Source organism: Actinia tenebrosa, unplaced genomic scaffold (genome assembly GCF_029948245.1).
Source record: "Actinia tenebrosa isolate PJP-AT-01 unplaced genomic scaffold, QUT_ActTen_1.0 PGA_scaffold7__59_contigs__length_16204524, whole genome shotgun sequence".
NCBI classification, from domain to species: Eukaryota; Metazoa; Cnidaria; class Anthozoa; order Actiniaria; family Actiniidae; genus Actinia; species Actinia tenebrosa.
The window spans coordinates 11594630-11614459 of NW_028292584.1; positions in this window are offsets into that span (position 1 = coordinate 11594630).

Genomic DNA, 19830 nt, shown 5'->3' on the forward strand with positions numbered 1-19830 from the left:
AATGTCGACAAAAAACATCAGGGGGGGGGTGGGTTTTTAGATGTCGGTAACCCGCCCTACAGGGGGTCTTGCGCGAGCGGCCGACAACGCGAAAGGGCCTAACGTGCTGCCTCTGTTGGGGTCGCAAACAGAGGGAAAGATATTCTTAGATATACGGATGAATGAGATGTTGAAGTTCGTTAACGACTTCTTGTGTGATTTGTTTAACGCATCAAAGGTTGTCATACCCAAGCCAGACTCCTTTATAGGTGTGTGGTAAAAAAATGCAGATAGAGCGAGGATTACGTCAGAACAGTGTTACGAGTGTGGAAAAATATTCGTAACGCCCCCCTGATCCCCCCGGTACCAAAGGTTACCAAACTAACAGTAACGCCAATGGATTGCGTCGTAAGAAAAAAAAAAACAAAACGCCATATAAGGGTGAAAATCCGAGACTGGTGAGTCAAATACAAGGGCTACATCGGGATTTAGACACGCGGGGGATCATGACAAATTGGGAAGAGCCAACCCCACAAAGTCTACGAAAGACATTGAAAAAAGTTAAAGCTAGGGAAATATTACAAAGCTATTCCCTATCTTTTGTCTGAAATTACCGGTAGGCGTATTCCTCATGTCCCAGATATGCAAAGGGCCGAGTGGTTATTCTGTCGGCTGGATAAAGATATTCCTTATCACCCCGACGTAATTTACGAAATATTTTACGAAATAGACCCCAACCACCCCCTATCTAGGATGGATTCCGAGAAGATGAAATGTGCAGTCGAAATCCCCCTACGTTCTTTTCAAAGCAGATGTCTACTGAGCGAGTGTTCTTTGGAGCTCCTCTTTTGCCTCCTGGTAGATCTTTTGCGAGATTCCCTCGGAAAGATCTTTCACGATGGTTTTTTTATTACCCGACTTTAATTCGCCGTATTTCTTTTCCTCCGCGAGGATCAAAGAAAACTCCGTGTCGTCTATGCGGCCGGTCCTGCAGAGCTTGGAGACCAAGTCGGCGATGGTGTTAGCCTTTGCTCTTGCCAGGGCTATATGAGTGTCGTGCTTGGATATCTTACCGGACAATTGCTTTAATAATGCCTGTCGTAACAGCGGAAACAATGCCGCAGACAGCTCCAACGCTTGCCAAAGGAATGCCAATGACTATTCCCAGGTTCCAGTAAGCGAAGTAGCAACGCCGGTGCCTGTTAACGCCACGGTACATGGAGCGGAAGTTATGGCTATTTTATGCAAGATGCTTCGGGCTCTGGCGTACTTTTTCCTGACCTCTTCGTAGTGTTTCGCTTGCCCTTTCCAAGTAAGCCAGTATTAAGTTCGCCTTGTTTTTAAACGAAAGTTCTCGGCGTTTAATTCTGTAGGGGTGGGAACATCTGGGTACAACTGAGGTGCTGAAGGTATAACAATCCATTATATACAATGTACGACGCCTTTGGGAATGACGTAGCGGCGCAGCCCACCATCATGACAACAGGGATTATGGCCCAATTGGAGGGCCTTTAGGAAGATGTTTCCAAATGTAGACCCAAGTATGTTTGAAAGAAGGTCTGATGGGATTTACTCTGGGGCTACCTGATATACAGCAATTCGCTATTTAGAACAAGCGAAGTTGTGCAACTGGGTGAGGATGGCATACAGCGATTTACTATTGGGAAGCCATCGCCCGTTCATAAAGAAAAGCCGAAGCCCGTTCATAAAGAAAAGCCGAAGCCCAACTTCCCAGAGAATTTACTGCTTACGGATGAAGAATATCCATTTTACGGACAACAAGACACGAAGGGTTTCGAAGATTTGGTTACCACTTTAAAATACCCGTAGGTAAGTCTTCCTTTAAGATGAAGGTTAGAGACATCTTCAGAGAAACGCGCATCAAGCATACGTCAGGTAAAGAAGCCCGTGAATGGCTTGCGGGGCCCTAACATGCGGTATTGGCCGCAGCAGTTGAACTTTGCTGTGTGGGCTGCGACGAAAGGATGGCGGAGTAGCCATGGATATGCTGCACATTCCTTTCCTGCGATTTCACGTTGCTTTTACCATCCGCAGAATATTGTTTGAGTTAGGAGCGCCGCTTCCTAGTGACACTATCTTTAAGCCGATGGATAATAAGTATGATAAAGTCGCATGGGAGCGTTTAAAAAATGAATTCAACCTAACGAATCCTGACTTTCGTATAAAGAAGGTGCTGCACACGGACTCGGAGAAACTTACACTTACACTGCATACGTCGGAGCTAGCATAGAAAGGGGCTGGGATGGGATACCCAAGCAGATGGGAATTCTCTGACCTCGGTGGAAGATCATCGAAGGGCACTTTGATTTACTTTATTGAAAGCAAAGAAACCATCCATGGGCACCATTCGTTGCTGCGAAAGGAATTGGTTTAAAGAATTTAGCGAGAATTAACCGCAGCATCGAAGCCTTCGTTTACTTACTGCGTTCTAGGCGCCCAAGTTAGCACCCGCAGCCCTATCGTGAGTGCCTCCGGTGCGTCACAGGAAACCCAACAAGTATTCCTCGTTCTCTTCGAAAGCGCTGTTATCGAGAATGAGATTTCTAAGTCAGTTCAAAGATATCAACTTGCGGTTCAACAATCAAAGGTTAGATTAGATTACGCCTTATCACCGGGTTGTTGGTTAAATGCCAAGTAATTTGGTCATCAACGCCGATTCCGTCGTGGGTTACAACAACAAACTTCAACGAGCTACTAAGGATATGAAGTTTGGGGTGAATGACGTGAACTCTGACACTCTTACGAACATTCCCCATTTCGTGGAGAAGCCAAAGAAGGAGCACGTAGAAAAACCATCGAAGAAGGCGCATGTAGAAAAGCCACCAAAGAAACCAGTAAAGAAGGTTACCGAGGAATATGACCATAACTTACTAAAAGCCGGCTTAGCAGCTGCAAGCATTGGTCTGAGCTATTATATATGGCGATGAACAACCCCTACGTAGCTGGAGTAGATTGTGTTTATACGACTTACGCAGGCGAGAAAAATACACCCAGAGCTCTTGGGTTGATGTCACGGGCATGTCTGTGGACCTGAACTACTCGGGAAAGAAGTTAATCCTTTGTAGTATTGCATTGGCACGAGCAGCCATGCCAACGTCGGCTTTAGGTTCCTGGATGAGAATGGCGTACTGCAGCCTATGCGCGCAAAAACGAACAATAGAGAGCCCACGCATTTTTCCGTAGAGCCCAACCCCAGCAGTGCCGAGAATCTTTCCGTTTCGACTTTCCATATGGTCGCCGACTGCCATGGGATGGTAAAATTACAAATGCGTGTAGACGATACGGGAATCGTCACCGTGAATAGCATACATGACCAAAGAGACCAGCCCTATAATCACGCTACCATTAGCACTCTTACGGTATTAAGCTTGTAATATATGAATCCACATGTAAAGGAAACCCATCATGTTTTCCATTTAGACCAAAGGAATATGGCGAAAAGAATGAGTGGATTGACATCGGAATGTGGGTTGAAGTTGGGGGTTTGGGATTGATCATTTGCACTATTAGCATTAACACCGGTTAATGGCGCAAACGTGGGGTTTAGATTCATTGACGAGAATAACCACCCATTGCCACTTTACAGGACAAAGGTCAATACTAGGGATTCGGCCCACTTTTCGTCGGAGCCCCCTCCGCTAAGCGGAGAAGACTTACGCCGGTTACTTTTCATATGATAGCCAACTGCCAATATGCCAAGCTGCAAATTCTCCCCCACGATGGCAACGTAAGGATAATTACATCGGGCGGCGCTGCCACCCCCGGCAGGACCTGGAGTCATAAGCCCATTTCTACTATGAGTGTCCTACCCCTGATACCGCATTATCAAGGCGGTGCGAATACTATCTTTACTTATCCCCAGTCGAGAACGCCTCGGGCGACCGACGACGATAAGCCACCAGTAATACACAAGGATAAGAGTAAGCCTTCATCTTCTTCAGGAGTACCACTCCAATAGCTACTACGAGGATCCAAATGTTATTCCCCACAAACTTTAACAGTTCTCCGCCGGCCCTAAGTGTCAGGCTAAGAACACTACCCAGCAGCCCAGGCAAGCCGGCTGCCATCTTTTTTCCCAAGTCCGTCAGCCCACTACCTAATTTCTTTACGCCAGCGCCTGTAGCCTTAAGTGTGCTAAGGATAACTCCTACTACGCTCGAAATAGCAACCGCAAATACCAGCGGAACGCCATATTTCAAAAGGGCTCTTTTTATCTTTTCCTTGGTGGAAAGCCCCAGCTCCTTTTTCTTACCTTCTATTTGCGTTTGTAATTCCGCCAGTCTTTCCTGAAGGGTTTCTATTTCCTTTTGGGCTGCCTCCCTTTCTTCTTCAGGGCGAGTTTGATCTTCGATTATTACTCGCTGTCGATCTATTTCGTACTCCAAGTCTTCGACGGCCTGTTGAAGTTGCCGTATTTGTTCCTCCGCCACTGCCTTGTCCACCATCAATTGCCTTTCTCTGTCAACAGACTCCATTAATTCTTGTCCTAAGCGCTGTAGTTCCGTGTCTTTTCCCGCCGCTTCATTCAAAGCAGCCCTTAGCTGATTCCTTGCGTCGCTTTTTTCGTCCAACGCCTTAGAAAGTCTATTCCTAAAGTCTACGATTTCGTCGGCATGACTTTTAGTAGTTAGTTCATTTTGTTTAATGATTCGTCTTCCAATTCTCTTATACGTTCCTGCAATGCTTGGTTTTCCTCTTGGACGGCTTCGAAGCGACTGACGATACCGCCTTCTTCCTTGGTTACGTAGTCGAGTTGTCGCGCAAGGTCATCGATGGTTATGTTATTTTCCTGTATTTCATTCTTAAGTGCTTCCCTTTCAGCCCTTATTTCTCTAAGTATCTCATTAAGTCTCCAGTCGCGTTGCTATCTTTTGGAAGTTCTTCAAGTTGTTTGCTTCTTTCCTCTTCGACGGCCTCTAATTGGTTGAGTTTTCCTGGCGCTCCTCTTGCAGTCTGATTGCGGATCTGAGGGCATCTTTAGTGGCAGGGTTCGAAAGACCTCTACGGAATGCCCTTTGAGCAGCTTCTGTTTCCTTTTCTGTCAAAGTGCTTAGCATCGTCAAGTTGGGCGCTCCCAGCGCATTTGTGACTCCTTTTGGAAGCTGGTTGTTAAGCAGGCTGGTATTTCTCCTTTGATACAGGTTGTGCCATTTTTCCCTACCCGATTCTCTAACTTGAACCTGCCCTTTGTCTCCTATTTGGAAGTCCAAAAGAGCCAGGTTTAGGCTTGGGTATCGCTCCCTTAGGTCCTTGATGAGGTCCGCTATTAAGTCCGACCGCACGCCAAGGGATTCCATTTGTAAGTAGTCTGGAATGGGCGTGTGGGGGTTCTTAGACTTGAATTTATCTCTCAAAGAACGCATAGCATCGCTGGCCCTGACGCCATACTTGTTCAGCAATTTCTCAAAAAGGCCTCGGGGGTCTACATTGTCATTAGGAAGCAGGGTTTCATATTCTTCGTCATTAATATCAACTTGACCTTCTTCGGTAAGGGGATCAAAATCCGTTCCTTCTACTTCCATTATATATGATAAGCTCAAAGTTAAATCCCAACGTATTACCTAAGCAGGTTGGCGGGCTGAAAGCAGAACGCACCTTTCACCGGGTCACATTCACACCTTCTAGCGCAAAGCCTGGAGAAACGCTGTATGTGGGCGTTCCCCGCCTAACGGATAACCTAGTATTGGTTCCTGGCACCCTGGCGTTAAGGTTTGACCTAGCGGTGCAGCCAAGCACCAAGGACAAGCGCTATACCGTCAATAACGTGGGTAGGAACCTCGTCTCTAAGATGAGAATTAAGTTTGCCTGGGAATCCCTCTTGGATTTGAATAGGTACGATCTGTACACCACGTACAAAGATTTATGGTTGACGGCCTTTGACCGTGCACAAAAGATAGAGCAGGGAATCGGAAGCGTTATCTTACGTCAGCTTCGCAGCGACACCAACCCGGCACCTACGGACTCCAGCGGAGCGACCGCAGTAGCAGATGCAACAAGGGTAAAGACCGCCTATGGTAGCAAGTACGTCATACCATTAGACTTTGAAGTAATTACGAACCATGGCGTGTATTACCCCAGACAATTGGCAGAGTTGCAGTTTGAAGTAACCCTGGCGGACACTACGAACATTCTAGGAGGCATGGGCAGCGCAATTAGCGGGACTGTTGATCCTTATTCTATCACTAATCTAGAATTACAGTACGAAACCGTGTACAGCGAAGAGCTGGCCCGTAGCGCTGGCATGGAATACAGCTCCGGGAAGGCATTCTTATACGACCACGTAGTGATGTATAAGACGTTCAGCTTCCTGGATAAGACGGATGAGGTTATCACCCAAAGCATTAACCTCCCCCGAAGAAGTCTCACGGGGCTAATGTTGGTGTTTGCTAAGCCCTACGAGGCCGGTAAGCGCGACTCCGAGGCCTTTCACAACCCCAACATTACTAACGTCGGCGTGAATATCAACGGCGTTCCAAACAAAGTATATTCGCAGGGGACGAAAGCCCGCAGACGTGTACAGGGAGGCAAAGCGTAAGTTTGGCAACCAAATTAGCCCTGAGGAATTCTTTAAGGACAAGTATGCGCTGTGGATTGATATGCGCACCATTAACGACGAAGACCTACATGGCCAGGGTTTACGTCTAGTAAATACGCAGGATGGCATAACATTGGAGATCAAGCGCACCAAGAACGCCAGTGCGGGCGACGGCGATAAGATAAACTGCTACGTCTTCGTCGTGTCTGACGCGCAACTGAGCGTAGAAATGAACCAACTTAAAAGTGTTGCATATTAAGGTTAAAATATTCCTTAGATATACATGCTGCAAATATTTGAAAACAACGGTACGAAACTGCAATGCATAGTGCAAGGCGAAACTTTGTACTTCAAAGCGAAGGAGGTGGCTTTGGCGTTGGGCTATGAGCGCCCTAGAGATGCAATTAAGGATCATGTCTCTGATAAATACAAGAAAAGGTTGGATGAGCTAAGGGGGGGCTCCAAATCACCGCTCCCTTGCTAACGCACAGCCACATTCCGTGTTTATATCCGAACCTGGTTTGTACGAACTGACATTTAGCTCCAAACTACCCAAAGCTGTGGAGTTTCGTGATTGGGTCTTTGAGGAAGTCCTACCCGCGCTGCGTAAGACGGGTAAATATGCAATAGACAAGCGCTTTGACGGTCCAAACAAGTTGGTATTCAAAATAGAAAATGAGTTTGACCTGCATAGAAAGGTGGTGGACTACATCCGCAAGTTTTACCACCCCAAATGCTCATAGCCCCTGGTCTAGGCGAACTGCAGGATTCGGACGGCAAACGTATAAAGTGCTGGCAGAAAGGATATCAACGCGGCCAACCCGACTTAATGATCTTGAACGCGCACACACATTACTGTGGATTCTGCATAGAGCTAAAGACCCCGAAAGGCAATGGCAGGTTATCTGAGGATCAGCAACTGCTCTTACAGAGGTATGAAGAAAACGGCTATAAGGTGCTCGTAAGCAGCGACTACGATGTCATTTGCAGGGAGATCACTGCGTATGCTGAACACCTACGAATTCCCTGCAGGTGGTGTTGTAAGGGCTTTAAAACCTCGGAGACTTTGGCAACACACTTAAAGATATTTCATAGAATATATGGACAAGGATAAATTTAACGAGTTAAAGTTCATACAAACATACTGGAGGGATTTGCAGGTGGGGAAAATCTACGAGATAAAGAATTATGTGGTCTTTGAAGACTTGGACCGCCTGCGTTTGGTCTTAAAGAATAAAAAAAGAACATACACCCTTTGGGCACCCGATAGGATAAGGTACGCCATCGAAGGGCAGGACGTTACCCATGTCATGAGTCATGGTAAAAAGGATGGCAGGTGGGTATTTGACGTGGTTAATTGGGAGCCTGAGAGTCCTCTGCATTCGTAAGGACCCGCTGCTCCGCGGAGCACCAATGGGATCCTTCAAGAAATACCTTGCCGCAATGAAGGCAGGTGTATTTTTTACGCGGTGCAGGAGTGGGCGTAATGCAATCAGCTGGTGGTTCGCACGTAATACAGTCCATATATTGAAAGGGTGATTAGGAATCCTGCCACAAAGTAGGCTAGCATATACCTTTAAAGGGGTTCTTATTATCCTTAATAATAAATGAGAATGGGTTTGCGCAAACCCCATTCTAAAAGGGTCTCAGAATGTTGAGTATAAGGTTGTTATATTGTTAAGGACGTTTATTTGTCGAGGCAGTTGAAGATATGTTCCTCTTCTCTGACACAACCACAACGATCGCACTCTTGCCTCCGATACTCCCTTTTAGTCCACGGAACGCCTTCGGCGCGTTCAAAAGAGGGGAAAGTACGGACTATCTTCTTATGGTAATCTATGCGATTCCTTAAGTAATCCTCTTTATGCGGGCAGCGGCTCATCATATCCGCACATTGGTAGCAATCCACGCCTTCCAAGTCGTAGCTCCCAAAGAGAAATCGATAGTCGACTTCATGTGTTTTCCGATGCGTTTGTAAACGTTGACGACTGCTTAGTATCTTATTACAGAAACTACACTGTCTGCTTTGTTCACAGACGCCCCTTTTCAGGTGCTCGGAGGTGTTAGGAAATTCCTTATTACAGCCCTTACAAAGCCCACAAATGCGTTTGTCTTGATGTTGTCGCATCTTTTGAACGGTGCTGAATTCTTTACCACAATCCTTACAAACTTTACTAATTGGTTTCTTTGTGCAAACGCCACGACGAACGTGGTATTGTAGTCTTTGCTTGGTGCTGAACACCTTTTTACACATTGAACAGTTCATTTATACTTAAGTGTACCTTAACCACAATATAACGTATTTTTAACTTTATTGTTAACATTCTTAGGTGTCTTTTAAAACAGGTCTACGGGAGCATACAGCTGCGTTTAAAAGACACCTCAGAATGTTAAAGATAAGGTTGTTAAATTGTTAAAGATATATGAGTCTTTTAAAAGACACCTAAGAATGTTAAAGATAAGGTTGTTAAATTGTTAAAGATATATGAGTCTTTTAAAAGACACCTAAGAATGTTAAGTATAAGGTTGTTAAATTGTTAAAGATGTATGCATGAGTCTTTTAAAAGATGTCTTAGAATGTTAAAGATAAGGTTGTTAAATTGTTAAAGATGTATGCATGAGTCTTTTAAAAGATGTCTTAGAATGTTAAAGATGTATGCGTATGCTGTTTAAAAGAAAAAAAGACACCTAAGAATGTTAAAGATAAGGTTGTTAAATTGTTAAAGATGTATGCATGAGTCTTTTAAAAGATGTCTTAGAATGTTAAAGATGTATGCGTATGCTGTTTAAAAGAAAAAAAGACACCTAAGAATGTTAAAGATGTATGCGTATGCTGTTTAAAAGAAAAAAAGATACCTTAGAATGTTGAGTATAAGGTTGTTATATTGTTAAGACTACTATTTTAAGAGATGTCTCAGAATAAGGTTTGTGTAAATCCCATTCTTAATGAAAACAGCACATCCTTAACCATTTAACAACCATACACTCAACATTCTAAGGTGTCTTTTAAACAGCACACGCACACATCCTTAACAATTTAACAACCTTATCTTTAACATTAAGACATCTTTTAAAAGACTCATGCATACATCTTTAACAATTTAACAACCTTATCTTTAACATTCTAAGACATCTTTTAAAAGACTCATGCATACATCTTTAACAATTTAACAACCTTATACTTAACATTCTTAGGTGTCTTTTAAAAGACTCATATATCTTTAACAATTTAACAACCTTATCTTTAACATTCTTAGGTGTCTTTCAAACAGCATACGCATACATCCTTAACAATATAACAACCTTATGCTTAACATTCTGAAGTGTCTTTTAAACAGCTCTACAGGGGATATCGCATGAAGTCCTTAACGCTTTCTTTTACCCAACCGGCCATCGTCAACAAGGCGCCAAACCTTTCCGCACGCTTCAGACCGCACATTTCATCGTACAATTCCTGCACGCGCTCCCGCAGCCGATCGATCTCCTCCCTTTGCATTTCTATGGTGTCTCTTTTATCTTTTGCGTCGGCGGCAATCCTTCTTACTGCTTCCACTGGGTCCATCGTATATATAATGGATCCGAACCATATTCCCTGCAATGCTCTGATAGTAGGACCCACCGGCTGCGGCAAAACGCAGTTCGTAGTGGAGCAGCTATTAGGACCCTTTAGATACCGTTTCGACTACATCGTGCTATTATGCCCCACCTACGTGAATAACCGCACCTGGACGGGCATAGGAGTGAAAGATGACGACTTCTTCGTAGATATCTTAGACCCTAATGAGTTAGCCAGCCATTTGAAGTTTTGGCACAAACAATTCCCTAAAGATACGCAGACACTCCTCATACTGGACGACATTGCCTGCGGGGACGACGTAAAAAGACGCACCTCCGAATTAGTGAAGCTCGCCTTTAGCGGCAGACACGACAATATTAGCGTTTGGTTGCTCTCGCAGCAGCTTACCAGCGTCTCTAAGCCCTTCAGGGAAAACATAGGCTCACTTGTCGTATTTTATACTCCGAGCCGGAGTGACCTGGAAACCATCTTAAGCGACTACGGCGGTGAGATATCCAAGGAACAGTTACACGAATACATGCGGCATTTAAAGACGCACCAACATTCCAAAATGATCTTTTCTTTGAGGTTTCCCTACACGGTTGGAATCTATGGTTCCTAATGTATATGGATATTGAGCAGTTGATAGATGAAGTCCCCACGCAGCTAGATGAAAGTAACCTTAAGGAACAACTTAACGTCCAGGTATCTTCGGGAAAGTGCAAAGAAATGATAGGCAAGGAACTTACCCATGAGCAGGTTAATAAGTTGTCGGAAGATGAAGTCAAGAAGTTCCATAAGAGGTATGAGGCTGCCCTTGCAAGTAAGACCACGGACGCCGTAGCAGACTCCGCTATCCGACTTGCGACTAAATTGCTTGGACTTGCACTGCCCATAGACGACGTGGAGCAACTACGGAAGGACATAAGCGAGGACTATGTTATCGCCCAAGAACTTAAGATAACCTGCGGGTGGTTGTCTTTGAAGTGCGGTAAGTTAATGGCAGTCGCCTCTGTGGCTTTGCACGTAGCTCAGCATGTCGACTTGAAGGAGGTACTAGGTTCCTTCGGAACATCTTGGAAGGACTTCAAGAAGGACAGAGAAGCCTTCCAGGCAGCACTTACTGAGGTACCTGATCAAGTCGCCTCAAGTACTTAGTCAAGTCATTCGTAAGTACTTAGTCAAGTCACCTCAAGTACTTAGTCAAGTCATTGTCAAGTACTTAGTCAAGTCGTCCTTAAGTCATTGTCAAGTACTTAGTCAAGTCATTGTGAAGTCATCCTTAAGTCGTCGTCAAGTACTTATCAAGTCCTTCAAGTCCTTAGATATAAATGAGTGAACCAGAGTCGAAGGTAGAGCAGCCCGAGCAAAAGATTACCAAGGCTAAATCTCCAGGCAGAGTTGCCGCGGGGAAGAAGCTCGCGGAGATGAACAGGAAGAACAAAGCAAAGAAAGAGGAAAAGGTGGAAGAGAAAGAAGAGGAATCCTTTTGGAATCCCGGCTACGTCATTGGCGCGTTAGGAGTCATCATAGCAGCAGGCAGCCTCTACGTACAATGGCGGGCTACGAAGCCAAAAGTAGAACCACCAACATATCGCGCACCTGTGGAGGTTAGAAAAAGCAAAATCCCTGAAATGGAGTAATGACCTTCTCGCTTTGTAATATAATGTCGACCGCGTTGTTGAAAACTGTTGAAGAAGCAGCTATTATTACTTCCATCGTTGCGGGTATTGGTTGGGTAGGTAAGAAAGTGCTCAAAGAAGACTTTACTGAAGACCCAAGCAAGAGCTTCGCTAATTTTGCTAAAATGACCGCTGCCGTTAGCGGGGCTATCATGCTAAAGGATTACCTACGGAAGGAAAAGTACCTGCCTAACATATAATGGTTAGCTTAGTCGCAGGCGGAGTTATTGCAGCTTTAGCATTCACTGGAGCTAATTATGGTGGTAGATATCTGGATAAATTAGTTAGCGGTGATAGAAACGCAGAATCTAACGCCGAAAGGAAAAGACACGACTTAGCGCTGGAGAAATATCAGCGGGACGTGGCAGCTTGGAATGAAAAAAGACAAGCTTACAGGGATTGGTTGGACAAGAACTACCAAGACAAGATGCAGGCGGATAAGAACTTCGAAAACACAGACTACGCCTTTAAGCTCTATGCGCAGGCGCACCCCGACTTTAGAATGAGAAAGCCTCAGTTCAAGAATTACTACCAGCCTTCTAAGAAACAAAAAGACAATGAGTTGGTCTTTGTTGGAATCGCAGGGCTGGCGGGAGGCGTAGCTTTGGCGTATCTAATATAATGATCGTCTTTTTGGAAAGCGACAAGAATAACTTTACCACTTATTTGAATCCCCCCATTAAAGCCCATAAGGTTAGGCTGGTTAGTTGCTCTTTGTACAATTCTTGGCATAATTTAGTCAATGCCTTGGTCACTGAGCATAAAGGCGGCGGCGGCAATTATCAAGGCGTATTGCTGCCCGATGGACATTACACACCAATCACCCTTGCTAAGGAATTAGCAAAACACGGTTATACTCTCACCACGGGGTTGCCGCACGAAATGACTCTCAAACATAACATGACGAACCTTACAGTAACCCTAGGAAAGTTTGAACCATTAGGAACTTTATTAAATGTCTCGAAAAAGGCAATTACCACCACGGCAGTTCCCGTAAGTTGGAAAGTTGCATCCTCTTACGAAGTCTATTGCGACTTGGTTCATAGTTACAACAATGGAGAAAAGTCTTCTCTTATGTCCAAGTTTCCACCTAAGGGTAATCCATTTGACCTGGTAGAATACGCGCCCATTTCTTTAAGCTATGACTTGTCTAATTTGGTAGAAAGCATAAACATCACCATTAAAGTGGACGGAAAGACGGTGGATTTTAACGGACGCAAGATCAATCTCGTCCTGGAATTCATATAATGGGCCGCGTAGAGGACAAACTCAAAAGGATTTACTATGGGCCTGAAGGCTATTGGAAAGGAGCGTCGGCCATCAAGAAACTCGCGACCGCGGCCAGGGTATCAGAAGAAACGGCTAAGAACTGGCTAAGAAAACAAACCCTCTGGCAGGTTTATCTTCCCGTGCCTAAGTACATTCCCAGGCCCAGCTTCACCGTAAATACCCCTAATGAAGTTCATCAGGCGGATTTGCTTTTCTTACCGCACGACAAGGTGAGAAGAAAGACCTATAGATACGCTTTGACTGTAGTCGATATCGCAAGCAGATATAAGGACGCCGAACCCATAACCAGCAAGGATTCTGGGGAAGTCGCAGAAGCCCTAGGTAGGATTTATAAGCGCGTTTTGAAATGGCCTAAGCTGCTGCAAGTGGATGCGGGGACAGAGTTTATGGGCGTGGTTACTAAGACCCTGAAAGACCACGACACTAAGATTAGGAGAGCCGAAGCTGAGTACCACAGGGGTCAGAGCATCGTCGAAAGATTCAATAAGACCCTGGCCGAGCGTCTCTTTGGGTACCAGTATTGGAAAGAGCTGGAAGATCCCTCCAAACGCAACAGGGAATGGACACAGCGGCTCCCCCAGGTCGTCGCGGCTTTGAACAACGAGGCGGCCAGGACTACGGGAATGAGACCCAAGGATGCCATAAAAAAGAAACACGTGGAACACACGTCCTACGTCAGAAGTTCGAGGGCGGTCGGATTGAAGGAAAAAAAGCTCCCCCGCAACATAGTGGTCAGATACCTCTATCAGCCGGGGGAACTCGAAGGTGGCAGTAAGAGAGCCACGGATCCTAACTGGTCTCTGAAAACGTATGAGATTTCGAAGTCCATCACCAAGGAAGGGCAACCCGTGTTGTATTACCTAGATGGCCCAAGTCGTGGATTTGTTAAGGAAGAGCTGCTCATAGTCCCCAAAGACTCAGAGTAGCGCAGCACCACGCGCCCGATTGCACTCTAGGCATGTCAGTCTTACGTTGCCTCTGCAATGCCCGCGTTTATTATTTATGCGATCCACGGAGAACTGCTGATCGTCATTTGGGTCAAACCTCCATAGTAGAGGTATGTTACATTTGGCACACCGCGCCCCTTCCTTATAGACGTCGTCCGCGCATAGGTCGAACGTCATATTTTTTTCTTCGTCGTGTCTTTTGTAGCGAAGGAGTTTCTTAGCAATGTTCTCTTTGGCTACGTCTTCTGGGGTGCGGTCGTAACGCAATTGCGGACCCCAGGCTCTCTTTAACTGTTTGGCATGCTCCACACGGCTCACAGCGGTATATATCAAATTACTCCAACATAACCGCTGGTCTATGATCCATAAGGTTTCTTTTATGGTAAGCCCTTGCGCGCTGTGGACTGTCATACAATATCCCAAACGCCAATCTGGATGGGAGGTTATTTTTTCAACCTTTCCCATAGGCACCCAGACTTTATCATGAGTTACCGCGTTTCGCAGTTGGACGTCGGTGCCCGGCACCCACACGTCTCTCTTCTGCATGCGGGTATCGTGGGGCTTGTAGCAAACGGGCACCAAATGGCCAGGGAATCTTTCGCGGTGTACGCTTAACAAATCTTTCTGTATTCGCGATTGTGCTGCGCGCTTGCTGCTCAACACCAAATCCTCTGGATGCCACGCGCAAAGGAAGTCCTCGTAAGACTTCGCTCGGATGCGTTTACGCAGCGTCTTGTTTTGCTCGGCATCACTGAGGCCCCTAAGTTCCGCCTTTAAGTTTCTTACTTGATCCTTGCTGCGGTAGTCGGCGTTGATTTCCTCTGCATGGTCTACCATTCCTTTTAACCATTTATGGGGCATTTCTCCGCAAATGGGAGGAGGTTGGCATGGATCTCCGGCAAATATAACTTGACACTTCCCACGGAGGAAGTCTACAAATTCCTGCAGGATTTCTAATGGCACGGTGCAAATCTCATCCCATAATATGACCGACGGTATGTCGCGTATTGCTTCCGGCACCCACTTTTGACCGTTCCAGCGAAAGAAGCTGTGATAAGTCTGTGCGTCGTAACCCATTTCCGTTAATTCTCTTTCCAGACGGTGCGTCGGCGTTAATACCTTCACGCGGGGGAACAATTCCAAAACCCTAGTGGTTTTACCGCTGCCTCCCGGCCCGTACAGGTACGAAAAGCGTTGGTAAGAAATGGGGTCCACAACGGATGGCAATGGCTCCACGGTGGGGATTATGGCACCTTTTACGTGTTTCCCGTGGTATTCCACACGTTCTCTCCAGGCTTTTATCTCTTCATCTTTCACACGCCATTGACCACTTTCCGCGAGTTCATCGGCTGTGTAAAACTCTTGCATTTTTTCTAACACTTCGGGCTTCACGTAGAGGGAATCCGTGGCCACGCGCGGGATATCCTCTTTGTCAAACCGCAACAGCATTGACAATAGATTGATATGCGCATATGCGAGCATGCTGGCGCGCAAATGGTAATATTGTGGGCGATGATCTTGATAATAGCACAACGCATTCCATCGTTGCTCACCTTTACCTTCTATGAAATAATTCCACTTCTCTACGGACACCATCGTTCCTTGCTCATGTGCACGTTTAACGAGGAAGCTCAACTCTCCGTCGTCAGTTATCAAACGCCTTTGCATGTGCTTTTCTCCTTCTTTTGCACCCTGGGTGCATTTGCCTATGACAATTCTAGCAGTGGGATTATGCTCTGGCAACCATTGCGTAAACGCGGAGCGGCACAATATGGCTTCATGCGCTGTGTACGTGAGCAGTTCGCGCTCTTCGAGAAACTTCAGCAGGGGTATGGGAATCCATTCTTTCTCCTGCAGATGTTTCCCATACCACGCGTAAATTATCGGATGTAAGCCCTTTGCTAACTTCCACGTGGTCAACCGCACGAACCCCGTAGACTTGGGAGCGTCATATTTACCTGGCAAAGACACACGAAAGAACTGCGAATCCGGATGCCCGTAGCGGTCGTAATACTCCTTGCAATCCCCGAGGCCTTTAAAACTGGCAGGGTAACAATGTTTCATGTCTAAGGAGACGTATTCGTTCTCGTCATACTCCATGTTCCACAGACCTCCATGGCCGTGCTCTACGCAGGCTTTGGCTATGTCTCCAAATTCCTTAGGTGTTGACTTCCATCCATTTCTTTTCTTCGCAGCTAGGAAGTCCAAACTACGGCTGCTTAAGACCTCGTCTGAAAAGTCTTCCCCTAACGTCGCACATGCACTTTGGATACGTTGATGCTCTACTTCAGGCCTGTAAAGAGTACCATCCTGCGTCATAAACTGACTTCCTTCCGCATCCATCAACCAAACAGAATTCTCGTGAACTAATTCTGCCAATGGCGACATCTTATAAACCTTAGTTTCCTTCTTCTTAGGGAACCCAAGTTCTCGCCAAGCGTGCCCATTATGTTGGTAGATGACGATAGGGGCACCTCTACCTCCGTATTTTTTTGTTCCTTCGTAGATGTAGCCGTCCGTGATATCCTTCACGTGTATGCGGCGTTCTAAAGCCGTCTCCAACTTCTGAATGTTCTTAATCGTACCTCCAGTCTTGTTGGTATCTCTTTCCCATTTCCTGATGGCTTCGCTTCTCTTTGGCGTAAGCTTACCACCACGAGCAGCGTCTTCGAAGAACTCTTTGACCAATTTCGCGACGCAATTACCCGGATGTCGCATCGGTCGCAACTTCCTAACATCAGGCTCCTCGATCTCGTACGCGCCGTAAATGACGACGGTAACCGGGTAAGCGACCTCATAGAAGAGCATGTCAATTCCCTCCAATGCCCCCGGCCTCGTTTGCTTATTCAAGACGAACAAACTCTGCTTACCAGACGCCCTGATGGGATTACGGCCCTTTTCTATCACCCACTCGCCGTCCAAATACTTCACGAACGTCAACTCCAAACGGTAGTCGCCGTCCGGCATTCTGTCGATTATCTTTTCAGCCATCTCGCGATTCATCGTCTTGTCTGTCTTTCCCTCCATAAACGTCGCGAAGACAAAATCCGCATCTGAGTTATCCATCACCTGATTTCCCAGCCTGCGCACAGTTTCGTTTTGAATGTCGTTGACGGATGCCATGTATATCTAAAGAATATCTTTCCCTCTGTTTGCGACCCCAACAGAGCAGCAGTTAGGCACATTTCGCGTGTCGGCCGATCGCGCAAGACCCCCTGTAGGGCGGGTTACCGACCTCTAAAAACCCACCCCCCCCCTGATGTTTTTCGACTTTCGATTTTTGGCTTTGTCGGCGCTCCGCGACTCCGCCTAACTGCTGCTGACACTAATATATCAATTCTTACCATAACAGGCTTCCAGATAAACTTTGGTAGGTCTATATGGAGTTTACAGTAATGTAATCCGTCTATTTGTTTTCTGCTTTCAGTCGACTTTCGATTTAGAATTCAAAAATATAGAGACAAACTGAAACTCTGGTCTCAGATATTAACGCGTCTTACTCGTCACGCGTCGGCCATGTTTATTTTCATAAGAATATTAACCCTTGAAATTCAATATGGCTGCGTGTTTTTTGAAGTCATAACGTAACCAACAAACCAACTTGAATGTTGTTGAATGTTATCGTATTATTGTGTGTCTTTCTTTCCAATTATAACCACCTGACTAAACAAGAAAACTACTCACAGAAATATAAACAATGTCTTCCGAAAACTAATGAATAAAATAAAGGGAATTTTGTTTTTGTTTGGTAATTTTCGGAAATTAAAACAATCGGCAACCACCGTTTTTTTCATGTTGTTCCATATTATCATTCATGTGTATAACGAATAAACGACGTAACCGTTATCAGTCAAACCATTTTTCCTATAAAACGATGTTCTGATTCGTTGTTGGAGGTATGAATTATCAAGAAGATTGAGAAACCGGAAAAGGCCTTGGCTTTAGGAGTTATATTTTTTCAATCAGATAAATTGTAAATGATGAAGAAAAGAAACCTGATTTATCGTTTGATTAAATTACACAAATTTCGCGCGGGAAATGTATGTAAGCATTTGGAATTTAAATAGTGTTTGTTTTTAAAGTGAAAATGATTTATTGATTGAAATAATTGCGAGAGGGGGGGGGGATTAAACAATAAAATATTAACAATCAGAGAGACGCGGTAAAATATATCATTTTCGAACTCGTACTATACTGCTGTGTTGCTTAATTAATTTTCGGTTTTGCATCATAGTCTTTAGCGTATAAGAAATTTCACAAATACCTATGTTAAAGTATAGAACGCACAACTTCTCAACCAATATTAAATTTTAAGGATGTTCCCTTCAATACATGAATATCCTACACAACATCGTGGTTGTCCTTGAGCAAAAGAGAGCTCAAAAAGGGAGTATTATATTACGACTAATTATGTATTCATATGTTTGACAGATGCCTGCGGTATGAAAGTGAATTCGAATGCCGAAACTGAATATTTTTTTTACTTACGTCTACGTTCTTTTTTAGAAATGAAACTTGGTATATATCAAAACACTTATCGACTTGAGCCTCTGGAAATCAGTGTCGAGTGGTAAACGACTTGAACAGTATTACTATGAATTACTATTACTATTATTCCTATATAATATCTTTGTGAAAGTGAGGTGACCTTATTTTAGTTTCTTAGAAAATACGTTAAGAATGACCTTATGAAGTAAGAAGTACGAAGAACAGCGCATTAGCTACCACACCTAGCGTAGTCAGAAGATTACCGCACTAATTTAGTTTATATTATTATAACTCTAGATATAATTAATTAGTACATTATGGTAGCCTAATCTACTAGCACTAACCGACAGATAAATTATTATCTAGTGGATAAATCCATGCTGTTATCCAAAAGATTCATCAACTGAATAAGATCATATATTGTACGTTATGATTTGCATGCTCGTACATACATTATATCAGTTGTCTGAACCGGTTTTCGTTCACTCAAATATGTCGATTTTAAGACATAGAAATTATTACATAGCGATATTTTAATGTAGCTACAATTTTATAAATTTCAAGCTAAACCTACACAACTAATACCCATGCTCTACACATATAGGTTAGCTATACCTTGCTTCAAAAACAACTCCTCTTCTACACGCAACAATGAAGTATAAATTCAATTAATTATTGTGCTCTAAAAGACTTAGAATACTAGACACATAATTAAAAAAAAATAGGAATGTTGGTTCTCGATTTACTGGCAATTATTCCAGCAATTAGGCGATTGATATAAAGAAAGAAGGATACTCACCTTGTCTTACTCCACTTGTAGTTTTACTTTTATCTGTGGGTCACAAACAACACACCGTAGTACCATTTATTAAAATTATGCTAGATGTCTCTTGAAAATGCCCAGGTCAACCGACGTAAAGTGTTTTCATATATTACTGCAAATTTGGACGACCACGTGGACATTTTAATATAAACCCTATAATGAAGAAATGGAAATGGGGGGGGGGGGGGGAATTGGGGTGAGCAATTTGAATTCTTAGTCGTGGGCGGACTTCTAATGAAAGACCACTTAATATAAACAATAGTCATACTACTATATAATAAAAAAATAATAATGAATAGAGAAGCAATATTTTGAATTATTAAAGTTTATTACTAGTATAAAGTATAAAAGGCGATAATTTTTTGGCTATAAGCTTCTTCGACCTATGTTGTGGATAATATTTTTTCTTTTTCTTTTTCTTTTTTTTTTTTTCTTTTTCTTTTTTTTCTTTTTTTCAGAAGATTATTAGTTTATTCATTCATATATATATATATATATATATATATATA